The 8885-nt window shown below is 31.6% G+C and overlaps 1 long non-coding RNA gene across 1 annotated transcript; it reads right to left on the minus strand.

Moving 5' to 3' along the window:
- Window positions 1-1435: 1435 nt before the first annotated feature.
- On the minus strand, window positions 1436-8584 carry LOC135668510 (uncharacterized). The gene is made up of 2 exons (XR_010511006.1): window positions 5263-8584; window positions 1436-5216 (listed from the first exon to the last, which is right to left on the minus strand). It is a non-coding gene; the product is annotated as an uncharacterized LOC135668510 (long non-coding RNA).
- Between the last annotated feature and the right edge of the window lie 301 nt (window positions 8585-8885).

Raw genomic sequence — 8885 nt, forward strand, 5'->3', positions numbered from 1 at the left:
TCGTATCAATCAATCGAATTTGTTGAATAATTAGTGATAATTATCATGATCATATATTGAATAATCAGTTATAATGATCATATAAATCAAGACACCACACAACATGATAAAGCATAAGAAAATATAAATGAAATTGGAATATTTTTCTATTTCTATTCTTTCACTTTCATATTCCATTAATGAAAAATAATTATATTCTTAATTTAATTGGTATTATAATTTTTTTATTTCGTTTTTTATTTGTTTATTTTATTTAATTTTAATGTATTTAAATTTTAATGTTTTTAATGTATTTTTAATGTATTATATAATAATATAAATGTATTATATAATAATATACTGCATAATATTATAAATATTATAATAAAATAATAAAAATAATATTATTAAATAATAATATGTTAATCATATTACGAAAATAAATTAAATTACTAATTTAGTTTTATTTTTATATATTCATATTTCATATTGAAAATATGAATATTGAAATATTGATTTGAATGATTGATCAATTTGTTTTGTCGGCCAATTTTTATTTACACATGTGACTCGTATGATCATGATTTTTGAAACGGAAATCAAAGTCTCTTGGCTTTTTCTCATGAACAGATTTAGAAATATATTGATTCTTAAAATTTTAATAAACCACTGCTTCGTCTGGTGTCTATAATATAAATACTAATTTTCTACCAGATTGAAAATTTTTGATGTTAAAATCTGGAATTTATAGATCCAATGTCACATTCAGTAAAAATTTATGATACATGTATAGGGTGTACTCAATGTGTACGAGCCTGCCCCACAGACGTATTGGAAATGATACCTTGGGACGGATGTAAAGCTAAGCAAATTGCTTCCGCACCAAGAACCGAGGACTGTGTGGGTTGTAAGAGATGTGAATCCGCCTGCCCCACGGATTTTTTGAGTGTCCGTGTTTATTTATCATATGAAACAACTCGCAGCATGGGTCTAGGTTATTGATACGTTACAAAAAAATCCACTTGAATCAATTGATTCCTCTTTACCGACAAAAGCCCGTACTCGAGAAAATATATTATTCTATTCCGAGCACGGGTTTTTCTGGTCAAACGTATCTTGTCTTTATCACGAGTTATTTTCCTTGGTTAACAATACTTGTTGTTTTGCCGATATCCGTCGGTTCTTCCATTTTCTTTCTTCCTCATAAAGGAAATAAGATGTTTAGGTGGTATGCTATATGTATATGCTCGTTGGAACTCCTTCTAACAACCTATGTTTTCTGTTATCATTTCCAATTGGACGATCCATTAACCCAATTGGAGGAAGATTTAAAATGGATAGATGTTTTTGATTTTCACTGGAGACTGGGAATCGATGGGCTTTCCATAGGACCTATTTTACTGACAGGATTTATCACCACTTTAGCTACCTTAGCGGCTTGGCCAGTTACTCGAAATTCGCGATTGTTCTATTTTCTCATGTTAGCAATGTACAGCGGTCAAATAGGATTATTTTCTTCTAGAGACCTTTTACTTTTTTTCATGCTGTGGGAGTTAGAATTAATTCCTGTTTATTTACTTTTATCCATGTGGGGGGGAAAGAAACGTCTCTACTCGGCCACAAAGTTTATTTTGTACACTGCGGGGGGCTCCATTTTTCTCTTAATAGGAGTTCTAGGTATGGGTTTATATGGCCCTAATGAACCCACATTAGATTTTTCAAAATTAACTAATCAATCATATCCTGTGGCATTGGAAATAATATTATATTTTGGATTCCTTATTGCTTATGCTGTCAAATCGCCGATTATACCCCTACATACGTGGTTACCAGATACCCATGGAGAAGCACATTACAGTACATGTATGCTTCTAGCTGGAATCTTATTAAAAATGGGCGCATATGGACTTATTCGGATCAATATGGAATTATTACCCCACGCTCATTCTATATTTTCTCCCTGGTTGGTAATAGTGGGAACGATTCAAATAATCTATGCAGCTTCAACCTCTCTCGGTCAACGGAATTTAAAAAAAAGAATAGCCTATTCCTCTGTATCTCACATGGGTTTCACAATTATAGGAATTGGTTCTATAACCGGAATGGGACTCAACGGTGCCATTTTACAAATACTCTCTCATGGATTTATTGGTGCTGCGCTTTTTTTCTTGGCAGGAACGAGTTGTGATAGAATACGTCTTGTTTATCTCGACGAAATGGGGGGGGTATCGATCCCAATGCCAAAACTATTTACCATGTTCAGTAGTTTTTCGATGGCTTCTCTTGCATTGCCAGGAATGAGTGGTTTTGTTGCGGAATTATTAGTATTTTTTGGAATAATTACTAGTCCAAAATACCTTTTAATGCCAAAAATGCTAATTACTTTTGTAATGGCAATTGGAATGATATTAACTCCTATTTATTTATTATCTATGTTACGTCAGATGTTCTATGGATACAAGCTATTCAATGTTCCAAACTCTAATTTTGCGGATTCTGGACCACGAGAACTATTTGTTTCAATCTGTATCTTTCTACCCGTAATAGGTATTGGTATTTATCCGGATTTCGTTCTCTCGCTATCAGTTGACAGGGTGCAAGCTATCCTATCTAATTACTTTCATCGATAGTCTTTCATTAATAATACGGAAATATAATTTTTGTCTTTGATTTTAAGATTTTTAAAATCGTTCGCTGTACAATGCAAAAGAATAAAGTGAATTAGAATTGTAATGAGATGCATTTTGAGTTTTTGAGAACCGTTTTGAATAAGGAATGATTCAAACGGTTCTCAAAAACTCGCACAAACAAGAAGCTTTTTATATATATATGGGATGATGTTCTTATGTATTCTTTATGTAGTTTATTCAATTATTTATCTGTGTAGTTTATTCAAGTAGATGTTAATGTGAATGAACCATAACTATGTAGACCTATTCCTAATAGATTGATTCCAAAATAACATACCCAAATTATAAGAAATCCTATAGAAGCCACAAGTGCCGAATTCATACTTTGCAAACTTTGATTTGTTCTACTTCTAATATGTATTCTAGTTCTAGTATGTAAATAAATCGCGAATATGGTCCAAGTAATAAAAGCCCAAGTTTCTTTGGGGTCCCAATTCCAATAAGATCCCCATGCCTCATTAGCCCATACTGCTCCACAAAGAATGCCTATGGTTAAAAAGGTAAATCCTAAACTAATGACACGATAACTCCAATAATCCAAACGTTGAGTCAATTGATATTTATAATAATTTCGAAATGAAAGAAAAGAAGTGTTTTTAAAAACACTTCTTTTTTCATTCAAATATTGAATCTCACCAAAGAAAAATGGTTTAATTAAGAAATTATTACCTTTACAAAAAATATCGATGTTTTTTCGAAATGTAATGACTAGAAGAGCGACTGATAATAGTGATCCGCATAAAAGAGCTGCATAGCTTAATAACATCATACTTACGTGCATCATTAACCACTGAGATTGTAGAGCAGGTACTAATATTGCGGATTGATGCATTTCAGTTAAAAAACCCGACGTGGCAAAGCCTTGTGTAAAAATGGTACTTGGTGCGGTTATTGTGCTTAAATCATTTTTATGGTTCCCCATCTTGGAAATCATATGAATAATGGAGAAACTGCACGAAAGGAAGATTAATGACTCGTATAAATTACTTAACGGAAAATGTCCTGAAGAAATCCAACGAGAAACTAATAATCCTGTTATAGAGAAAAAAGTGGCTATCATCCCTTTTTCCAATGAATCACGCAATCCTACGATTTCGCGGACTAATAAGATCATTAAATGAATCGTAATCACAATTGAAATTATCGAAAAAGAGATATGAGTTAATATATGTTCTAAAGTTGTAAATATCATAAAAAGGGGTCCCATTAGAGAATTTAAATCGAGAATTGAATACATTATAGGATCCATTGTGTCTCTTTTAGAGGATTTATTTTCTAGGATTTCAAGGATGCCGCCACTCGGACTCGAACCGAGATGCTCTAGCACTGCTTCCTAAGAGCAGCGTGTCTACCAATTTCACCATGGCGGCTTACTTGAAATAATAATAGTCAATTCATGTTGAATCGTCGAGAATCAAGGATTCAATATAGTTTAGTAAACATTAGAATCGATAAATCAAAATTCATTTAAATTCCTATTTGAATCTCTATTCAAAAAAAGAATCTTTAGTTGGGATCATTGTAAGTTTAGTTTTAATAATAAAGTAAGTTTAGTTTTAGTAAGTTTAGTTTTAATAATAAACTTTCGCGTACTAGAAACTAAGTTCTTCCAAAACAGTTAGAACTCAATAGTTTTGTTGTCTGTCGAGGTATAGAACTAAGAATTGTTCATTTTCTATTTTTTGATTCGTTTTTTATTTATCCGATTTGATTTCATAGATTCAAACAAAATGAAAAAAAAAATATTTTTTTTTTCAATGAAGAAGATTAAATAACCAGGATTTCATATGTATAACAATTTCATCACTAAATCAAAAGAATTTGAAATTTTCTAACGATTTCGACACCTTAGTATCATTCCTTAGTATCATTAGAGTATTAATACTCTTCATATTATATATAATGGTCTCTTCATTATATATATAATGCATAATGGTAAGATTTACCAAACTAATTAGGTTTTTGTTAGGCATATAAGAAACAAAAGAATTTTCATTTCTATCGTAATCATACTCTACTTTTCACAATAGAAAAATATTTTTCTATTGTGAAAAAAGTAGATAGAAAAAATATTCAGAATTCGATATACATACCTTTATTCTACATACCACATCTACATACTACAACAGCTAGTTCTAACTCATATTGATATTGAGGAGTTCAATACATTAATTAATGTGAATCGTTCATCTTAAAAAATTCGAAGTTCTTCGGGTATGTCAATTCCGATTATTCCAAGACTTTATTATTTGTTTGTTGCACAAAAAAACTTTTTGAACGTCCGGTGGAAACCGATTTCGCTAAGGAAAAAGCCTTTACTGCAGCTAAAAATCCTTTTTTTTTCCAAATATTTTTACGAATACGTTTTTTTGACATAGAAGTACGCTTTTTGGGAACTGCCATTCAAAAAGGGTTACCAGTTTTTATCGTTGTATGTGAAAGACATGTATTGTTTTGTTCAAAATAGATTGTTCCTTTTAGTCATTATCTATACTTATTCCCTGGTAGAATAGTTTTAAAAAAAGCATTTTCGAATATGTTTAAAACCTATTAAAAAATATATTTAAAACCTATTAAAAAATATATTTAAAACCTGTTTGAAAATATATTTTAAACCTATTAAAACATATAATTTTATTAAAACATAATTAGAATCAAGTACTCCTTTTGGTATAACTCTTTTTTCTTATTATACTATATAATATGGCTATAAATTACCAGAATAGAATATTCTACTAAGACTAGACTAGAATAGTAGAATTATTAAAGATTTCATTTTGTTTTCTTATGGAACATACATATCAATATGCATGGATAATACCTTTTCTTCCACTTCCAGTTACTGTGTCAATAGGATTTGGACTTCTACTGATTCCGACAGCAACAAAAAATATTCGTCGTATATGGGCTTTTCCTAGTGTTTTACTGTTAAGTATAGTTATGGGGTTTTCAGCCAATTTATCTATTCAACAAATACATGGAAGTTCTATCTATCAATATCTATGGTCTTGGACCATCAATAATGATTTTTCCTTAGAGTTCGGATATTTGATCGACCCACTTAGTTCTATTATGTCAATACTAATTACTACTGTTGGAATCTTGGTTCTTATTTATAGTGACAATTATATGTCTCATGATCAAGGATATCTGAGATTTTTTGCTTATATGAGTTTTTTCAATGCTTCCATGTTGGGATTAGTTACCAGTTCCAATTTGATACAAATTTATATTTTTTGGGAACTGGTGGGGATGTGTTCCTATTTATTAATAGGATTTTGGTTCACACGACCGACTGCAGCAAGTGCTTGTCAAAAAGCTTTTGTAACTAACCGTGTAGGGGATTTTGGTTTATTATTAGGAATTTTAGGTTTTTATTGGATAACAGGTAGTTTCGAATTTCGGGATTTGTTCGAAATAACTAATAACTTGATCCATAATAATGGTGTCAGTTCTTTATTTGCTACTTTGTGTGCCTCTTTATTATTCATTGGTGCAGTTGCTAAATCCGCACAATTCCCCCTTCACGTATGGTTACCCGATGCCATGGAAGGACCCACTCCCATCTCGGCTCTTATACACGCTGCTACTATGGTAGCAGCAGGAATTTTTCTTGTAGCTCGACTTCTTCCTATTTTCATAGCTATACCTTACATAATGAATTTCATATCTTTAATAGGTGTAATAACAGTACTACTAGGAGCTACTTTGGCTCTTGCTCAAAGAGATATAAAAAGAAGTTTAGCCTATTCTACAATGTCTCAATTGGGTTATATTATGTTAGCTCTAGGTATAGGTTCTTATCGAGCTGCTTTATTCCATTTGATTACCCATGCCTATTCTAAAGCTTTATGTTTTTGGGATCCGGATCCATTATTCATTCAATGGAACCTATTGTTGGATATTCGCCAGAAAAAAGTCAGAATATGGCTCTTATGGGTGGTTTAAGAAGATATGTTCCAATTACAAGAACTACTTTTTTATTGGGTACACTTTCTATTTGCGGTATTCCACCTCTTGCTTGTTTTTGGTCCAAAGATGAAATTCTTAATGATAGTTGGTTGTATTCACCAATTTTCGCAATAATAGCTTGTTTCACAGCAGGATTGACTGCATTTTATATGTTTCGGGTGTATTTACTTACCTTTGATGGACATTTGCGCGTTCATTTTCAAGATTACAGTAGCACAAAAAATAGTTCGTCCTATTCAATATCTCTATGGGGAAAGGAGGTAGCCAAAGCAGTCAATAGAAATTTACCTTTATCAACAATGAATAATAGGGTCTTCTTTTTTTCAAAGGATATGTATAAAATTGATAATAATCTAAAAAAATGCATACGATACTTTAATACTTCTTTCGAAAAAAAGTACACTTCTATGTACCCTCGCGAAGTGGACAATACTATGCTATTTCCTCTGCTTATATTGGTATTATTTACTTTGTTTGTTGGATCAATAGGAATTCATTTTGATCAAGGAGTAATAGATTTGGATATATTATCCAAATGGTTAACTCCACTCACAAACCTTTTCCATCCAAATTCGAGTTATTCTGTGGATTGGTATGAATTTTTTACAAATGCAATTTTTTCAGTAAGTATAGCTATTTTTCCGGACTATTCATAGCATATATCTTATATGGGTCTGCTTATTCGTTTTTCCGGAATTTGAACTTTATCAATGCATTTGTAAAAGGTGGTCCTAAAAGGATTCTCTTGGACCAAATAAAAAATGGGATATACAATTGGTCATATAATCGTGGTTACATAGATATTTTTTATACTAAGGTTTTTACCATGGGTATAAGGGGATTAACCGAACTAACTCAGTTTTTTGATAGATATATAATTGATGGAATTACAAATGGGGTTGGCATTGCAAGTTTTTTTATAGGGGAAGGAATCAAATCCATGGGAGGTGGACGAATCTCTTCTTATCTATTCTTTTATTTATTTTATGCATCAATATCTTTATTCATTTTTTTATTTTTTTTATAAATTTATATTTTATAAATTTATAAATATAAACCAACTTAAAGTCCCTATTTTTATTCGTTTTATAAATTGTAGAAATATCTCTTTTTTTGATACCTTACATTATCTCTATTACTAATCCTTTGTGCACTTTGGTGTTCCTAACCGTCCACTGATTTTTGATTGATCTACGGCATGGTAATAAATACAAGACAGTAATGAAAACTCCATACAGTTGATCTTTTACACCCGCTCCAAGATATGATGACTAATGAAAGAATCTTAATCTTGGGGTAAACAGTTTACACTGCTTATGTTTACTTCAACTTTATTCTTGTACATATGAAATGAGATTTTATCTTCTTACTGCAAACTTCTAAGTTGTTTTGTTTCACTCATATAACTATCTGGTTTAACTCATTGACCCGAATGATGAATAAAAAATAAAATACCTATTCAATACATTACATTCAACTTCTTTCCTTTACTTCTAGGAAAGAAGTATAAAGTTCATGTTCAACGAATCACACGTAGAGATATTGATAACACACATAGAGTTAATGGTATTTCATAACTAATAGATTGAGCAGCAGCTCGTAGACCACCTGAAAAGGAATATTTATTATTCGATCCGTATCCTGACATAAGAAGCCCAATAGGAGCAATACTTGAAATGGCGACCCATAAAAAAACACCTATACTGAGATCGGCTAAAATGAGGCGATACCCAAAAGGAATTACTAAATAACTTAGTAGAATTGATATGACCACTATAGACGGTCCAATACTAAACAAACGAACATCTCCTCTAGATGGGAGAAGGTCTTCTTTAAAAAGTAGTTTAGTTCCATCTGCTAGAGCTTGAAGAATTCCCAAGGGGCCGGCATATTCAGGCCCAATACGTTGTTGTATCGCTGCAGATATTTCTCTTTCTAACCACACAATTACTAGTACCCCTATTGTAATTCCCAATATAAGGGTCAAAATGGGTACAAAGATCCATATGAGTCCATATACTTCTTTTAAGGATTCCGATATAGAAAAAGAATTGATAGTTTGTACTTCTGTCGTATCAATTATCATTTCAACGATCAACCTCTCCCATAATGATATCTATACTACCTAGTATCGTCATGATATCAGCCAATTTCATTCTTTTAACTAGCTGAGGAAGAATTTGCAAATTTATGAAGCCGGGTGGACGAATTTTCCATCTCCAAGGGAAAACACTATTATCTCCT

This window comes from Musa acuminata, unplaced genomic scaffold (assembly GCF_036884655.1).
Source record: "Musa acuminata AAA Group cultivar baxijiao unplaced genomic scaffold, Cavendish_Baxijiao_AAA HiC_scaffold_1128, whole genome shotgun sequence".
NCBI classification, from domain to species: domain Eukaryota; kingdom Viridiplantae; phylum Streptophyta; class Magnoliopsida; order Zingiberales; family Musaceae; genus Musa; species Musa acuminata.